The 19060-nt window shown below is 44.7% G+C and overlaps 1 protein-coding gene across 2 annotated transcripts in view; it reads left to right on the top strand.

Moving 5' to 3' along the window:
• The window catches only part of SUSD6 (sushi domain containing 6), a 111535-nt gene that overhangs the window by 16803 nt on the left and 75672 nt on the right, over positions 1-19060 (top strand). The window contains exon 1 of one of the 2 annotated variants that reach the window (XM_055289002.2): positions 13243-13355. The exons of the other annotated variant lie outside the window; for it this stretch is intronic. The gene's annotated coding sequence lies outside the window, so the exon portion shown is untranslated. Of the gene's footprint in view, positions 1-13242; positions 13356-19060 lie in introns of those variants that run through there. 2 annotated transcript variants of the gene reach the window in all.

The following is a 19060-nucleotide window of genomic DNA, read 5'->3' as shown; positions in this document are numbered from 1 at the left end:
CGTGAGTCACTGCGCACTGCCCCAAAGTGACTCTGAACTCTGTTTTCCCATCCCCTCTGATCACTTTTTCTCACCACATGGGTCATTTGTGATGGCAAAGTACAAAGTGACCAGCCTTCTCTCTCGTAGAATTTGAAGGTTGCTGATGGGGCTGTGTTGCTAATGGGGCTGTGTGCTTGCTACAGAGATACTGCTGGTGATGAAAGTGTGTGACATTTCAGTTATTCCTTTGGGTTAAGACATCTGTATTTAGCAGGTGTTGTACCTAGAAAGAGTGTCTGTATCAGAGTATCCCAGAAAAGAAAGAAGAAAAATCCCCTGGGGAGTGGGACAAGGCAGAAAGTATTGAATGTGTGCCCTGTGCCAGGCAGCGTCCTCCGTGCTTTAACTCAGTAGGCTAATCTTCACTGGATAAATCAGGAATCCAAGCTGTGGAACATTTAAGTACTGTTAATTACTGTATTGGAACTAGAACCAAGGTTGGAGTGATTCCAAAGCCTGTGGTGTTTTTGTTTGTTTTTTGAGACAGGGTATCACTCTGTTGCCCAGGCTGGAGTGCAGTGGGGCTATGTGGGCTCACTGCAGCCTCCGCCTCCCCACCTCAGCCCCTAACCCCAGTAGCTGGGACTACAGGCATGCATCACCACACCCAGCTAATTTTTGTATTTTTTGAAGAGATGTGCTGGGATTACAAGCATGAGCCACTGAGCTCGGTTCTGCCTATGGTTATTTTATGGCAGGTAAAGAATATGTGGATTAGAAAGTTGGGTGGGGGGTGAGGTGGTGAGGGAGGCAGAGAACAAATACCTGGAGAGAGGAGGGTAGGGCCAGTTGGGAGTTGCAGTGGAGGGGCACTTGGGAGTGAATGGTCCTGGTGAGGGTGTGGAAAGGAGAGGTTGGTTAGCAAAAATAAGCTGAAGTGGAAGAGAGGTTGGGGGTCCCTTGGAGGGCGTGTAATGTTGGATGATGGCACTTCTTCCCTGAGGGGTGAGGGATGGATCAGAGAAGCCTGGAGGACCAGATAGCCTCTGTATTTAGGTAGATGGCCGTTGGGCCCCCACAGGACGCCTTTTAATCCCTGGCATTTATAGACTGGCCTGTACTCTACTGAAAGGCAGCTCCCATATCAGTCAGCGAAGGCAACATTATCTGCCTTTGAAACACCACCTCCATGGATTACCATTTGGCCCAATGGGAGGGTCTGGATAATGCCCATTGTATTGTCCTAATTCCCTGCTACCTCAGAGGTTGTTCAGGGGCACTTCTGCTGTTTCCCTCTGAGTGACCTCTGGCTGCCACTCTCTTGCAGATGCTCCTTTTCCTCTCAGGGATGAGTCGGAGCTGGGACTGGGAAAGGCAGCCCTCTTGTTTCTGTTCAAGTTGGCCAGGAATGCCCAGGAATGATGATTTTGGTTTGCCAACTTCTTGCCGTGAGGCCGGGTTGCTGTGTTTACAGCACAACTAACCCTAAAGTCAGTGCAATTCACCATGGATTTATTGAGCACCTGCTAGTATGTGTGTGTGTTGGGGGTGGTATATGAAAATGATGGAGGCAGGTCTCTGACTTAAATGAGGGAGGATGGGCAAACAGCTCCCACAGTCAGCAGTTGAACCAGTTCCTATTCTTTCTCATAGGAAGTGTCCATAAACATTGTCTTGTCTCATTTGCATGGTTGTTGAGAGGTTTGAATGTAGTGGTAATGAATTGAGACTGCTTCTAAAGGTATTAAGCTCTCAATTTATGTAAAACTTTCTTCAGTATTACTAGGCAGGCTGATATTGAATGCCTTCTCTTTGCCAGGCACTGCCCTAAGTGCTTTCTATATATTAGCTTATTTAATCTTTATAGCAACTTTGAAGTAGATTGCTTGTGTACCCACTTTATAGGTAAAAGAGGATTAAAAAAACTTGCCGAGGATGGCACAGCAGTTAAGTAGCAGAGCCAGGCAGTCTGAACGTTTGGCCAAACACTGGCCACTGTAAAGATCTTGTGGAAGTCAGGAAGTAGAGGTGGTCTCTCTCCCCCAAGTGAAGGCAGCAGCCAGGACCTACCGTAAGAGACCAGCAAGGAGCAAAGAAAGATCAGGCTGGTGCCTCAGAAAGCATCAGCATTTCTGCACAACTTAATTAAATTAATGAAACCTTTTCTGAGCTTGGAGCCATCTTTCTTGGAGAGTAATAAAATTGAAACAGATAATTTAAGCCGAGGAGGAAGGACAGAATTGGTGAGCTCACATATGTAGATGGACATGTATTGACTCTGACTAAAATACAGAGGAAAAACCTTAAAATGAATCATGTTTATTCAATTTCCAAACAAGTGCAAAGACCCAGGCAGCGTGCTTCATGTTTGGACTCTTGAAGAACACACATGGGAAAAGAAAGGAAAAAAACCTCTTCCCCTCTCAACCCTTTTCTAAGTTTTTATTAAGAATATATTAATTTGAGCATTAATATGCAATGTATCCATCTTTGGCAGTTATTTTCCAGAAAAATCAAGCTCATTTTTTTGAGGCAACTTCTAGCCAAGTTGTTTCAGTTGTGGAGAATTGGGGTCAAGCGTACATGCTGATCATGGAAAAAGCAATCTTAAATGCACGTCTATAAAGGGGACTCTGAGAGTTCATGTTTCTGAATTCTTGTTTTACTTCACTCCATTCTGTCAACAGCTTTCTTAACATGAGGTGCCTGTGACTTAAAGTGATTATCTGTTTCCTTAGCAATTCAGGGGACTTAACCATCATCCAGTGACCTGTGTCCCCAAAGCTTGCAGCGGCTTCAGAAGTCTCCTAGACTGCCCCAAGGCAGTGTCACTCAAAGTATGCTTTAGCATCACCTGGGCCACCTTAAACTTTCAAATCAGCCCTCACATGTGCATGTTCAACTGGCTTTTTGCTGCTTGCTCAAGCCAAGTCCAAGTCCTACCCCACCTCAAGAGGGAGTACAGCTGCAAGCAGCAGGGGAAAAATCTTCAGACCTTCCCATCTCTTTTTATAATGACGCCTCCTAGTCCATAGTACATCTAGGATAATTTTAACATTTAAAATGAATTATGTTATATAACATGGAATAAATTTCAACTCTACCAAGATTGCATGCTTTTGGGTCAGACTGCTTAGTTTGATATCTTGGTCTCATCACTTTCTATCTGTGTAAGCTTGGATAGGTTATTTAGCCCTTCTGCTTCTGTTTTTTGTTTTGTTTTGTTTTGTTTTGCCTAAAAACGGAGATAACAGTATCTACCTTTTAAGGTTGTTGCAAGGATTAAATAAGATATTAGATGTAAAATGCTTGCATCTGTGCGCAGTGAATAAGCACTCAAATGCCAGCTAATAATAATGATTCTGTGATTATCCTGAGGTTTCATGTTCCTGGAGTAGGATTATGACCACGACATTTACAGAATGAAGTCCTGCAGGATGACAAAACATCCCTGTCCCCATTGACACAGCCAAGTCACAGGCTTGTAAAAGAATGTTTGCCATCCCTAGGAAGCCTAACACAGGGCGCTGGGAAATGCTTGCAAAAACAGATATTCTCAGTTCACATCCTTTTAGTTTTCTGAGGCCCCTCTGTGGAAAGGTACAGCATGACTATTCCAGGGTGGTCAGAATCTGTCACAGGTGGGAGGGAAGTACTTGTTTAGAATATGGCAGAGAATCCACAAGGTGTTAAAACCAACAACAATTTCTTCTTCATTCTGGGCTTTTTCCCCCTTATGCTTATTTAATGGTTAGGAAAGAGGGCTAAATTATACTTTTCCTTTGTAAAGGTGCACATCTCAAATTTGTTTCCCCTAGTAGCTTGTTTTTTAAAAAGTTTTAAGAAATGACAAATTATACTTGTTTTTGGAAGAAAGATTAGGAAATACAGGTTAATGGCAACCCTTCCAGAGAGCACCACTGTTAACCCTGCTATTGCCCTGCTGCTTCTCTCCCTGGTCTAGGATGTCAGGGACGGCAGAGTGGCCGGGTAGAGGGGTCAGGCTTCAGAGGGAGGGGCTGCATTCTGGGAGCCAGGCTGGCGCTCCTGTTGCTCTCAGGGCTGACACTTCTCTGTCTCATCCCTCCTCCCTCAGTAAATGCGGCTGGGGAGGGTTGCCTAGAAGGGGAAAACTCATTGTGTAAGGAGAACACTTCCCTTGTGGCTTTTAAAATGTAATGCTTCGTTCCCCTTTTCTCTTCTTCCCAGAGTAAGAGCTGCCAGTAAAACTTTAGTGCAGGACTGTTGAGATGTATTTGTCATGATGTGATGGACAAAAGAATTGTCAGCTCCTCTTTTCTGTATCATCTCATTGACCCCCCCTTACCCCCTTGCAAATGAGAATTACAGGAAATCACAACTAGCATTAAAAACAAAAACAAAAAAACACTGGGCAGATGGGAAGGATGGAATGTGTAACCCCTGTTCCCAGAAACAGGCAGAATGGCTGAGATGACTGACCCTAGCATTTGGTGTTCACTGAGACAAAGCATTGCTTGAAGATAATGACACCATCTGGAAATCAAAACCGGAGTCTTCCTGCTCTCATCCAAAACTCCCCTCTTTTGAGCTTCTCCAATCTAGTCAGTGACCTGCCCTGCCAGTTCTTTCTTTCACAGGTTCGTATCTCCACCACCCTAACCAGACCTTGTCATCCGCTGGCCTTCCAGGCTGTTTCAGTCTCTCTTGCCAGGTTCACCCCCCTAGAACACAGTTCTCCTCTCTGGTGAGACTAGGTAAGAGAAAAAAGCCCTATGTGTATGAGGTAGCGTTCCTATCCCTTCCCATGGTAGAGGTGCTTCTTGAGGGTATTCTTGGTCCTCAAATATAGGAGGCCTTTAGGAAATGCTTGTTGAACTGGATTAGGTCAGGTTTCCTGCTCAAGAATATTTGTTGACTTCCCACTAGTTACTGATGCAAGGCAGAATTTCTCTGCCTGTTTTTCATGGCTGTGCAAACTGGCCTTACCTTAAATATTCAGTTGAATACTCAATACTTTGTGGAATAGCCAGAGTTTATGCTAAGAAAACCAGCAAGAACTGTCCCTTGCCCTGACAGATTTCAGAATGGAGTTTATTTCTGTTCTTCCCTGATCCTTGGCCTCTCTCCCCGACCTTACCCTGCCACCCCCCATCTAGCATGCTTGCTTCAGCATTCCTGCCCCAGAAGGAATGTTCTCTCTTTCCACCCTCATACTTATTCAGCCCTCAAAGCTTTCAGGTCAGATCTCCATTCTTTCCTTTTTAAGGCGCTCTTTGATTATCTTAGTTCAGATTAATTTCTTTTTTTCCTATTTTTTCATTATTTTGTTCATAACTCACAAATAGCTGCAGCTTATTCTTCCTTATGTTCTAATCATTCATATCTCACTGGTTAGCATTTTATTGCACCCATATAGAATACTGAAATAGACGTGCTTGCCTTATTGTGTGTTTTGATTGTTTGCTGTCTGGGTTTGCAGCCTCCTCAACTCCACTGAAATTCTTGGTAGGCTGGGGATTGTGCCTTCTTTGCATTTTAAAGCTGTATATAGAAGATTGTCAGGAAATGATGATACATGGAATAAACAAATGTGAACCATTGGAAGTGAAAGGCAACCTGATACTACTTTGGGAGTGTGGTTCCCAGTAGGATTTTGGGTGGCCTGGAGCACAGCAGCGAGCGGCTGGAGGCTGGGGACCATCCAGTTTTAGGACTCTGGTAACCAAGACCTGAGAGAAAGCGGAAAGGTCAGGAAGGGTCAGACTTGTCTCCCAAGAGTTTGTATTATCATAGGATTCTCTTGAAACTCTGGTTCATGTGGAAAATGTGCTTATCCTAGAAGTTGACTAGGGTTCTTGGGGAATGATGGTGAGGCCAGATGCCTCTTTTTGATCCAGATTCTCTGCATGGTGAGTCACCCCAGAAGGAGGGTGTGAAAGGTGCCTGGCCACAAGGAATCTTATAGCTTCAGGGAATGAACTCTTAGGAGCAATAAGCAGACCTGTCAGACTGAGGATTTGATTTATTTGTATTATTGGCATTTGTATTGATTTTTCTGGGGAGTTTGGGGATTTGAATGTATTTTGCAAATACAAACATTTTCTTGTCATGTCACTGATGTGGTTTATAGGCTTATGTTGCATTTTTTCTTTGGATAATAGAATCTTGCATGAAAGTAAAAGCAGTATCCTCCACTTCTGACTTGGTAGGGCTTTAAGCATCATGCTAACTTTTCCCCTCCATCTCCCTTTCATTTCTTAGATCCACCTAGGACTGTGAAATAGGTTGGTAACATCTGTGGGCTAGGACGGTTTCAGCCAGCTAAATTCCCTGTTACATAGTTTAGATTTATGAGGCACATCTAAACTTACTGGACTTCTAGGTAGGAAGTGTTGTTGTAAAGGCAAAACTGATGTGATTGTAGCTTGTATGAAAATAGAAGCAGCTTGAATTTTTTTCTCACAAACTTTATCCAAAACATGTCTTTACATCTTTTATTTTTGGTAAATGGATTTTGGGGTGGCATCCCCACTACTGTTGGGATGAAGGGATATAACAAGCCAGAGGGTGATTTCACAGAATCCTGAGCCTTGGAAAAATGCTGTTGCTTTTGAAAAGTAGTAAATGTAGAAGCCAGGCCACCTTTTTCAGATTTATACCCTCTTCCCATTCTATTCTCAACTAGTAAATACTATGGCCTCAGTTTACCTAAAAAGATAGTGGCTTAAGTTTAAGTGTCAGCAGTAGTTTGATAATGAATTAAGTCCTTCGATGATGATGATGATCACAACGATGAAGATGATGATAATGTTGATGATGATGGAGGACACTCAGTAGCAGTGGACTGAGTTGTGGACTAGTTCTTTTTAAGGCTCCCAGGAAGAAAATTGCTAACTCACTTTATATGTGAAGGCCTTAGTGTCAGGTAGAGGAGGAAGCAGCTGTGGAGTGTAGAGAAATCATCTGCCCAAAGGTACACTTTAGAGAAGGACTTTGGATGAAGTTGTGTGTTTTGTTTTTGGAATAGGGTGTATTGCTTCCTTTGAGAAGGCCTTTTACAATAGTACAATAGTTCCTCTAGAACTCATAGCAGGATTCTTTTTCCACCCTCTTCTATATTTACAGCTGCTTTTCCCCTAGGGGAGCATTCATCTGTTTTAAAAAGCAGAGAGAGAAAACAAGAAGTTCTCTCAAACAGTGAGGTTTGGAAATCAGAACTGTACTTATTTGCCTTTCAGGAGGACATATTCTAAAGGGTTGTTTTTTGGGTGGAAGAGAAGGAAGTCATCTCCTCTGCCCCCACTCCACCCAAGGCACACCACACACACACACACACACACACATTTTCACCTCCACCCAGAGGTTCCTTGTGGCAGATGTGAAGGAGTTTAGAACACAGGGTTCCCATTATAACCCCTTTGTTGTACGAGACCAGACATCGCTTTTCAGACTCAGAGTAAATCTTTTTCTGGCAGGCCACTTTCTTGCCCTTTATATCCATGTCTAGGGCCCTGGGCTGGCATTGGCCCTGAAGGCCAGGGCCAACCTTTGGGGATTGCACTTGAGCATGTGGTCAGGGACAGCATCTGAGGGCATTTTGGACAGGAAATATTTCTGATTATTAGGCTGTTTTCATCACACCTATGCTTCAGGGTCATAGAACTGAGAATTGCCGCGGACTGAGATGAATTTAATAAGTTGGTTTAACCCCAGTGCCTCTTAGTCTCTTTCTGCACAGTTTTTAGTCAGCTAGTGGGTGTTGACATGCATCTTTGTTTTACTATGAGAAGAGGAGGAATTGTGCCTTAGCAGTTGAATAACTGTGCCTTCTATTTAGATTCTGTAGAGGGTTACACTCAAAGCTAATGAGTGCTTTCTTCCACTCTGCACACACTCCTGCTGCCTGGAGTGGGTGGCAGGCTGGAGAACCACAATAGAGCAAGTACTGTTGCTATTGAAGGCATAGATGAAGGTGACAGTAAGGGCAGCTAGGCCCTGAAATTCCAGTGGCTCAGACCCCTGGCTGATGGCTTACCTCCTGAGGTGAGACCAAGAGGAAGGCCTTCAGCTTCCCTGAAATGAGTGCTTCTCACAGTTAGGGTAGTGTGACCAGCCAGGGGTCGGGACAGGCTTCCTGGGGAAGAGGGTGGGAGAGCCTTAATTAAGCCTGCCTGGTTTGGCAGTACCTCAGACTTGCCTCCTGTTTCTGTGTTGGCTGATAATTTCCTTCAGCTCTCAGAACAACTCTTCATTTCCAGGGGGAACCCATTGTTGCCAATATACACTCACAGAGCCTATCTCCAGTACTGCTGTGTGTGCTTTCTGCCTCCTTTCCAGAAGAGGCAGGTGGCCACTCTTTTTTTCTCATGAGCTGTTCCTGCCTCGTTGGAACTCCTGGAGACTAGTGCTGCTGGACGTCCAATCTGGCAGAGGCCTGGACGAGAGGTATTCCTTGGGTTCTCAGAACAGACCTAGCCTAGTGGAGAACAGTTCTGGGGCTTGCTCTGTGTCTAGAAGGGCTCAGTCAGTGGTCAGATTCTGATTGGGAGATATATGAGGAAACTTTGTTTGGTGAGAGTTAGGAGAATGGGGTTCTGGTTCAGCCATTCTCTCAAGAAGTCATGTTCGTTTGATAGGCCTCAGTTTTCCCCTCCTAAAATGGGTAGATTGAACTTTATAAGATGATCCCAAAGTTCCTTTAGGTAGTAATGTGTTAGGATTCCATGACAAACCCAGGAGTCTGTCCCTGGTCTAGGTGACCAAAGTTAGCAAAGGCTGGGACAGAACAGATTGCAGTTCCCATGTCTCTTTTGCCTCCCAGCTTTTTGATGTGTTTCTTCTCCTTGGAATGCCCCACACTCCCTGTACCCACCTCTTTCTGCTCTGTCTGGCTAATACCTTCTAAAGCCAGGTATCAGCTTAGACCGCCACTTGCCCCATACTTCTGCGGGTGCCTCTCCTTGGTGCTGCCATTATACCCTGTGCTCAGCACTTACCCCACCGTATTACCGTCTGTTTCCTTGTTCTTCCTGACCTTACCTGAGCTTCTTGAGGGCAGAGACTGTCTGCTATCACCACTGTATCCCTCATTGCTGGTGCAGCGCCTGGGATGTGGTATATACACAAGCAAATGTTAAATGAATGGATGTCCCCCACTAACCAGGGTCAGCATACCCCAGTGCACTCTGGGAACCGTTCTCTGACCCTCTCCACCCTCACCCTGCCTAAGGCTCTCTCTTTCTGAGCTGTGTGTGGGTGCTGGAGAGCCTTGGATAATGCTGAGTTGTTTTTGAAGTGTGTCTCATTGTGGCAAAGCATTGGGTGATGTTGCCATCCCCACCCCCAGTGCACTCTTGCAAGAATTGCTTCCACCAGGGATGGGCGTTGACTTTGCCCTGGTCCTCCTCATCTCTAGCCCTGGGGGAGGGGCAGGCAAGCACGTGCAGATTGCTGTCCTCTGACCAGCTGCCCAGGGCTGGGCCATCTGCTGCTTGTAACAGCGGGTGGGGTGAGAGGGGTGAGTGACCTGTGCAGGGGAGGGAGTGTTGGGTGAGCAGCAGCCTAGTCTCCTTCAGTGCACTGACTGCATGACAGAGTCCAGCCCCCCTTCTCCCTACGTCCTATCTTCTTTTCCAGTGCTCTGTTATGCTATGCTTCATCCAGGTCTTGGTTTTGTTCCAGCTGCTGCCCCCCACCACTCTGCTAGGAGAACTCTTGCTGTGTTTTTGTTAACTCTGTGTGTGTGCTTTGCCCTTTTGCCTATGCCTCCAAGAATCTTTATGTTACATAAGACAGCAGCAGCAAAAAACAGAAACAAAAACAAAAAATGTTAGAAATGAAACTTTGGACCCTTGTTCTCTATTCAGATGCAAATGATGAATCTCCTTCCATCAGAGTTTGTACCTTTGTGTTTACCACCCCGTTTTCTGTCCCTGCTCCTGGGGAGCCTTTGAATGGCAGGGATGGGCTGAATCATTCACTTGGAAGGACTGTAATTTAGCTTGTGCTTCAAACCTTGCCTCTTTCTGGCCTTGTATGGACCTAAGAAAGATGCAAAAAGGAAGTAACCTACCCCCATCACTCGTGGTGTGGGTTTGAAGGTTCTGAACTGGGGTGTGGTGGGGAGTGTGTGTGCGTGTGTGTGTAAACTGTGCGAGGAGATGGGATTGAAGGATGAGGACTGTGGACAGTCTTAAAAGCCACCTTTACCGAATGAAGAGGTGACAAAGCAGGGACTAGAAGGGCAGCATACCCTAACCAGGACTTCCCAAACTTTAACATGCGTATGAATCACCTGGGGAACCTTACTAAAATGCAGATTCTGATTCAGTAGATCTGGGATGAAGGCTGAAATTCTTCAGTTCTAACAAGCTCCCAGGTGCTGCCAGTGCTGCCCTTAATGGACCATACTTTGAATAGTAAGGCTCTGTCCGTCCTATTCCACCTTTTAATAGTTGATTTAAAAGATTGACCTAGGGAAGGCAAGACAGGGGCTAGTCAGGACTTGCATAATTTAAACCCAAGGTCTTGGGCTGGCCTCTCAGCCGGTGTCTATAGAGCCTTTTAGGCGGGCCCCTCTTATCTAAGCTCCCGGCTTCTCTGAGTTCCTTTGGTCCAGTTTGGTTTCCAAGGTATAAGAACCACAGCCCTTCAGAGGGTGTGTGTGCTTACTCACAACAAGATTGGGTCCTTGCCCCTTTCTCTTTGGATCATTAGAAATAGATAAGGCCAGGCTGGGCGCGGTGGCTCACGCCTGTAATCCCAGCACTTTGGGAGGCTGAGGTGGGTGGATCACGAGGTCAGGAGATCGAGACCATCCTGGCTAACATGGTGAAACCCCGTCTCTACTAAAAATACAAAAAATTAGCTGGGTGTTGTGGCGGGTGCCTGTAGTCCCAGCTACTCGGGAGGCTGAGGCAGGAGAATGGCGTGAACCTGGGAGGCGGAGCTTGCAGTGAGCCGAGATCCAGCCTGGGCAACACAGCAAGACTCCGTCTCAAAAAAAAAAAAAAAAAAAGAAAGAAGGCCAAACCTAGCATTTAAAATAGAAATTTAGAGCTGAAAGAACTTTTAATCTTTTCCAGTTTATTTTACTGAGGGGGAAATGGGCCCAGAAAAGTTTTGTTACATGTCCAGAATCACAGCCAGGGGCAGAGCTGGGGCGAAAAACCAGATATCTTAATTCCCAAGCCCCTCTCTGAGGGAGTGTAAACCTGAGTTAGAGATGAGAGAATCACAGTGTTGGTCTGGGGACATGCTGGTTGGACAAAAAGGCTTTCCAGTGGTTTGGGAGAGTTTTGCACCACATGTACAACTAAGGTGGATCGACTGACATCTCGGCAGCCCATCCTTTGTTCACTTAGGCCTGGGCTCTCAGCTGCAGCATCACTGACGTTGGATCAAGTGATTCTTTGTTGTATGGGGTTGTCCTGTGCATTGTGGGATGTTTAGTTGACATGCCTTGCTCTACCCATTAGATAACCAGTAGCACCTTGCCCCCAAGTTGTGACAACCAAAAATGCCTCTAGACATTGCCAAATGGGGGAGGTGGCACAAAATTGGGCCCAGTTAGAAAACCACTGGTTCAGGCAACTAGTATTTCAGGGAAGAGAGTCCCTCTGGGGCACCTACACTGGGGTTTTTTTTTTTTTGGGGGGGGAGTGTGTGTTAGTCTCAGATTATAAAGGAAGCATGGGTACCAGCCTTCCTGGGAGTTTATTTACAGTTTAGTTTATAGTTTAGTGGGGGAGGGGGGAACCACGAAACTGTTAACTATAGACTCCTGGGAAAGCTCCCACTTTAATGCCTCCTCCAGGATGTGTAGAGACCCAGGCTGGACTCTGAAGAATGGGGTCAAAGCCCAGGGTGCTTAATGAGGAAGAGATTTTGCTGTTCTGGGCTGGATTGCATAGCTAAGAACTGAGTAACTATCATTCACTTACTCCTTAAGAGAATTCTTCCATTCTGAAAAAAATTTATATATATATATATACACACACACACATAATATATAATATATATATTTGGAGACAAGATCTCACTCTGTCGCCAAGGTTGGAGTACAGTAGCACAATCATAGGTTACTGTAACCTCGAACTCCTTGGCTCAAGTGATTTCTCCTGTCTCAGTCTCCCGAGTAGCCAGGACTACAGGTGCACACCACCACACCTGGCTGATTTTATTTTTTGTAGAGGCAGGGTCTCACTCTGTTGCCCAGGTGGTTTCAAACTCCTGGCCTTGAGTGATCCTTCCGCCTCAGCCTCCCAAAGCACTGGGATTACAGGCATGAGCCACTGCACCTGGTGTGAAAAATAAGTTTTATCTGAATTTGTAGAGGGCAATGAGACACATTAACCAACAAATGTCTACACTTGAGAGAGACCAGCTCAAGCCTGACGTTGGTAGACTAACTCCTTATTTTTTATTTCTAACTTGATTTTATTCTGATATGGGATGAATCCTCTGATAGCTTTTCCTGTCTCTTTTACAGTGTGTTAAGTGATTATTGCCATAAGACTGGAACTACAGTCTGTAATGTTCTGAGGACATAGATATAAAACATGGGTAAATGCCCTTTTTAGATGTGAGCCTAAGAAAGGGTTTTTATCCTTTTTCAGTTTCAGAGGATACTGTACTTGCAAATGTTTTTAAGGCCGCAGAGTTCTCACCTTGTACTCAACACTAGGCCACCCTAAATATTCCAGTGCACAAAAAGCATTAGTGATGGAATGGAGCCTCCATTTTCTCCTGGCTTGCATTATTCCTGACACTGAATCTGCTGTAATTCTTTGCTCCTCTGTCTGCCACGTGTCTATTTCCCTGCCCCATGGCTACTTTTAGGATTTTCTTTATCACTGTTTCTTTAACATTTCGATTATGATGTACCTTGTGTTTTCTTTTTTGTTTCTTCTTCTTCTTGGGGTTTGATGAGCTTCTTGTATCTGTTTGTGTATAATTTTCATATAATTTGGAAAATTTGGGGCATTCTTTTCTCAATATTTTTTCTGTGCCTTGCTACCTCTCCCCTGCCATTACCCCTGTTCTATTAGGCTGCTTGATATATCCCACAGTTCACTGATGTTCTGTTCTTTTTTCAGTCTTTTTTCTCAGTGTGTAATTTTGGATAATTTCTTTTGCAAATTTACTATTTTTTTCTTCTGCATTGTCTAATCTGCTGTTAATCCTATCCTGTGTACTTTTTATTTCAGATATTGGTATTTTTCCCTCTAGAAGTTCAATTTGAATATTTGAATCTTTATTTTTTTTGACACAGGATCTCGCTCTGCCACCCAGGCTGGAGTGCAGTGCTGCAATCATAGCTCGTTGCAGCCTCAACCTCCTGGGCCCAAGCAGTCCTCCCACCTCAGTCTCCTGAGTAGCTGTGATTACAGGTACATGCCACTACACCCAGATAATTAAAAAAAAATTTTTTTTTGTAGAGGGGAGGGGGTCTCCTTATGTTGCCCAGGCTACTCTCAAACTCCTGGAATCAAGAGATTCTCCTGCCTTGGCCTCCCAAAGTGCTGGGGTTACAGGCACAAGCCACTGTGCCTAGCCACTTCAAATCTTCTTTATGGCTTTTCTCTCTTCATCATGCTCGTGCCTTGTTCTCTCTTGAACACATGGAGTATATTTATAATAGAGATTTAACATCCTTGTCTACTAGTTCTGTCATCTCTGTCATTTCTTGATCTGTTTCTGTTGTTTCATTATTCTCCTAGTTTTGGCTCATATCTTCCTGGGCTTTATTTTGCATGCCTGTTAATTTTTTATTGAAAGCCAATCATAGTTTTACCTTGCTGGGTGCTGGAACTTTTTGTATTTTTTAAAATACTTTTGGGCTTTGTTCTCAGGAGCAGTTCAGTTACTTGGAATTGGTTTGATCCTTTCATGGCTTACTTTTAAGCTTTGTTAGGGTGAGTCCAGAATAGCTAGCATAACTAAGCTGGTCTTGCTTGGAGGCAAAACCCTTCTGAAGATTCCATCCAGTGCCCTGTGTATTAGAAGACTTTTCTGCCTTGGCTGGTGGGAGCATGTATTAGTCTGTTTTCATACTGCTGATAAAGACATACTCAAGACTGGGAAGAAAAAGAGGTTTGATTGGACTTACAGTTCCACGTGGCTGGGGAGGCCTCAGAATCATGGCAGGAGGCGAAAGGCACTTCTTACCTGGCAGCGGCAAGAGAAAATGAGGAAGAAGCAAAAGTGGAAACCCCTGATAAACCAATCAGATCTCGTGAGACTTATTCACTGTCACAAGAATAGCATGGGAAAGACCGGCACCCATGATTCATTTACCTCCCCCTAGGTCCCTCCCACAACACAAGGGAATTCTGGGAGATACAATTCAAGTTGAGATTTGTGTGGGGACACAGCCAAACCATCTCAGAGCATGAACTATTTCTGGCTCTGAGTGAGTTCTAGGGGTTGTGCCACCCACTTCTTTCTGCTAATTATTTTCCCACCCTTGCTAGTTTCCTCACAGGCATGCACAGATCAGTACTCAGCCCGAAACTCAAAGGGGTCCATCTGCAGATGTTTGGTAGTTTTGCTCTTTGCAGCTCTCTCCTTTTCAATTAATTTGCCCTGCAAATTGTAGCCACCTGGACCTCTCCAAATTTCCAACTCTGTTTTTTCAACTGAGTGAGATTGCTGAACTCTTTCAGGTTTCTCTGCCCTACCCTATGGTCTGGAAACTCTGAAGGGAGTTAAGTGGGGCAGTAGTAGGGCTCACTGCGTTTTTTTCCCCCATTTCTCAAGGATTACTGCCCTGTGCTGCCTGTTGTCCAACGTCTGAAAACCGTTATTTTATCTGGTTTTTCAGTTGTTTAGGGAAGGAGAATAAGTTGAGTCCCCATTATTCCATCATGACTAGAGGTAGATATTCCTCAGCTGTCCCTCAAATCAGGTATTAACCTTGTATGTCGTTTTCTTTCTGTGTTCACTTATTGAAACATGGATCATTTAGACAAATCTTATGGTAATTCAGCCAGATTCACATCATGTCAGTTTGCCAAACATTTATCTAGCACCTGCTATGTCCAAAAGAATAGCATAGCCAGTATCTTGCTGAATGTGGTGTAATCTGTAACTTTACCTATATTCTAATGCTGCACCTTCTAGCAGAAGATTCTGTGCATCCTGACCTGCATGTGACACAGATACACTTTGAGTCTTCCTGTACCTCCTGATCATGGTCCCATTAAACCTGGGCAAACAACTGAACTAACTAGTCAGAATTGGTGAGAAAACAGCAGGTGCTTGGCTGTCTGCCTATTCATGAGTCAGACCCAGACAGCCCTGTGTGGGGAGGAAAGACAGCATTAAGTCTCTGTGTGTGGGTGAGCACCTCCATTTTACCTGGCCTTATTCTGTGCAGATACTATATTCAATTTCAAAAATGTGTGGCTCATTGACTCTGTAATTCCATGAAGTATAGGTCTGTTAACGTCAATTTTATATGTGACAAACAGAGGCTCACAACAGTAAAGCAGCATACCTAGGCCCTGTGAGAAGCTAGAGTCAGGATTTGAATTCCCTTTTGTGTGACTCCAGAGACTATGTACTATTCACTAGACTACATTGATTGACACTGTAATTTTCTCTGTCACTTCCCTCTTCTGGACTCCAGCTTATCTTCCTGTTTTATCTTTGACACGTTGGCTGTATATCTCCCATGACTTTTCACTTTGTACCTTATGTTGTAATTATTTGTGTTTGTGTCTTATATATATATACACAATATATAGTAGACTGTAAACTCTTAAGGGCGTATTTTTCCTTCCTGTCTTTGTACCTCTCAAGGAATCTCGTACATGTAGGTGCCCAATGTATGTGTTGAATAGGCACTGAATTCCTTAAGAAAGAAGCATGTTAGGAATGAGTTCATAAGCCCCATCTGGAGGGAAATATCAAATTCTCTCATTAATTTATGATGTTTCTTCTTCATCTTCTCTGTGTTTATCATAATCCCTTTTAGCATATTCCAGAATGTTGCCTGAATTAATTAATTAATTATGGCTGGGTGCGGTGGCTCACACCTGTCATCCCAGCACTTTGGTAGGCTGAGGCGGGCGGATCACGAGGTCAAGAGATTGAGACCATCCTGGCCAACATGGTGAAACCCTGTCTCTTCTAGAAATACAAAAATTAGCTGGGTGTGGGGGCGCGTGCCTATAGTCCCAGCTACTTGGGAGGCTGAGGCAGGAGAATCACCTGAAGCAGGGAGGTGGAAGTTGCAGTGAGCCAAGATTATGCCACTGCATTCCAGCCTTGCGACAGAGTGAGACTCCGTCTCAAAAAAAAAAAAAAAAAAAAAAAAAATTATTTTCTCAGGATGTGTCCTCATCTGATTTGCCTGGATTTTATAAAGTTATTCATTTGGTGCCTTTGCCTGAACTTTGCCTAATTTGTGATTACTTTTGGAATCTCTGTTTGGATGTTTGAAGGACTCTCCTTTATGTGAATTAGTTTAAGCAAATTCCTTCTTGATTCCTGATTTAGGGCCCCACATGCAGGGAACTGGAAGTATGACTGGGGCTAGAACTAGAACATATAGACCTTGGCGGAGGGACTTTGTACAATTAGAAGGTGAGGTAAGGGTATAGGTGGCGGCAGGGGCATGGGGCTAATCAAAGGGAAGGAACAGTGGGCAAGTTCCTACTTTTCATTTTTGCTTGTACTTCACAGTCCAAACTTGACAGCTTACAGGAAGTTTGGGTAATTTATGATAAAGAGGACAGGAGGAATCATGGTTTGGTTATAAATTAGGAGGCTTCCTGGAAGTTACACAAGATGGAGAACATTTGGAACCAGAAGACAGGATCTTGTTTGGCTTGAGTGTGCACCTCACTGGGGCTGTTAAGCTTCATTAGATGGAGGCGAAGACATGTCCCTGGAATCCTAAACCTGAAACTCAGGGGAAAATAGTCAGGTTAGTTTCTGAGTAGAAAGGAGGGAACTGGCAGAAACTGGGACCATATGTATGGAGAACCTTAAGGCCTCAGATGTATTAGGGAAGGTCACCTCTTTGGCCCTGCCACTAGGCTATTTTTTTCCATTCATTAATCCTATAGAAGAGGTAGCAATTTCAGGGAGGGGATGATGGGGTAGAGAGACTTCGTTGTTGAACACTAAGGAAGCAGGAAACTCTTTAAGCTGTATCCCCAACTTCTACCTAGCTTTTGCTAAACATAGAGTGTGGAAGTGTTAGTTCAGAGAGACTTTCCATGGAAGGGGTGGAGGGTATCTCTGAGCTATCTGGACCATTTAGGAAGCCTTAACTCAAATCACTGGGTTAACTGAGAAGGTACACCTTATAAGACACAAACTCCCTCTAGTTGTCATCCAGTCTTTCTTCTCCCTTCTTTTTCACCTCCTTCCCCAAATAGTTTTGCCCTTATTGTGTCCACTTTCTCACCTTTTTTTTTTTTTTTTTGAGACGGCATCTCACTCTGTCACCCAGGCTGGAGTGCAATGGTGCGATCTCAGCTTACTGCAACCTCCGCCTCCCTGCTTCAGGCGATTCTCCTGCCTCAGCCTTGCAAGTAGCTGGGACTACAGGTGCGCACCACCACGCCTGGCTAATTTTTGTATTTTTAGTAGAGATGGGGTTTCACTGTGTTGGCCAGGCTGGTCTGGAGCTCCTGACCTCCGGTGATCCGCCCGCCTTGGCCTCCCAAAGTGCTGGGATTACAAGTGTGAGCCACTGTGCCTGTCCTCCCACTTTTAATTCATGTTAAATTTGATATAATCTGCCTTCACCACTCTGATAAAACTGTTCTTAATTAGGTCACCAGTGATTTTCTAGTGGCCAGATCCAGTGGGCCTTTTTCAGTCTTCGTCTTTCTGGGCCTTTGCTGCATCTGCCACTTCTCATGTTTTCCTTGAGTCTCTCTGTCCCTCTCTTGACATCTGTGTTGCACATGCCCCTGGTTTCCATGTACCTTTTGGAGTATCTTTCATAGGCTTTCCTTCCTCAGTATGCCCATTATAAGTTAGCGTTCTCCCTAGGATTCCGTCCTTGATTTTCTTCTCAACCTGCCCTCTTTCCTAGGTGAGCTCATCTATTTTGCATGGTTTCAACTGTCACTTACAGGTTGATCACTCCAGGGCTACATCCCAAGCTCAGAGTGCTCTATAGGGTTTCACATTCATTTCTAATTTGCCTGCTAGACCTTTCTACCAATTATCCCTCAGGTACCCCCAGCTCAACATATTAAAGAATAATCTGAACGAAATTCATTATGTTCCCTGACAAAACCTGCTTATTCACCTGTATTCTTTTTCTCCTGTGGTAGCTTCTACCATTTATGCAGTTACTTAGGCCAAAAACTTAGGCTTTTTTTTTTTTTTTTTTATTCCTTTTTTTTTTTTTTTTTTTTTGAGACGGGGTCTCGCTCTGTCGCCCAGGCTGGAGTGCAGTGGTGCGATCTCGGCTCACTGCAAGCTCCGCCTCCCAGGTTCACACCATTCTCCTGCCTCAGCCTCCCTAGTAGCTGGGACTACAGGCACCACCACCGTGACTGGTTTTTGTATTTTTAGTAGAGACGGGGTTTCACCATGTTAGCCAGGATGGTCTCGAACTCCTGAACTCGTGATCCACCCGCCTTGGCTTCCCAAAGTGCTAGGATTACAGGCATGAGCCACTGTGCCCGGCCCCAGGCATCATCCTTTATTGTTCTCACTCACCCCATCCTATTAGTTTTTGATATCTTCTATAGCATTTGGCACATCACAGGCACTGAATGAATGAATGGATGGATGGATGAAAATGTTTGTCTATTTCATCCAAATTTAATTACAATTAAGCCCCTTGGGCTGGGTGCGGTGGCTCACGCTTGTAATCCCAGCACTTTGGGAGGCTGAGGCGGGCGGATCACGAGGTCAGGAGATCGAGACCACGATGAAACCCCGTTTCTACTAAAAATACAAAAAAATTAGCCGGGCGTGGTGGCGGGCGCCTGTAGCCCCAGCTACTCGGAGAGGCTGAGGCAGGAGAATGGTGTGAACCTGGGAGGCGGAGCTTGCAGTGAGCCGAGATTGCGCCACTGCACTCCAGCCTGGGCGACAGAGCGAGACCCCGTCTCAAAAAAAA

This window comes from Symphalangus syndactylus, chromosome 8 (genome assembly GCF_028878055.3).
Source record: "Symphalangus syndactylus isolate Jambi chromosome 8, NHGRI_mSymSyn1-v2.1_pri, whole genome shotgun sequence".
NCBI classification, from domain to species: domain Eukaryota; kingdom Metazoa; phylum Chordata; class Mammalia; order Primates; family Hylobatidae; genus Symphalangus; species Symphalangus syndactylus.
This window is presented reverse-complemented; position numbering and strand designations above follow the sequence as displayed.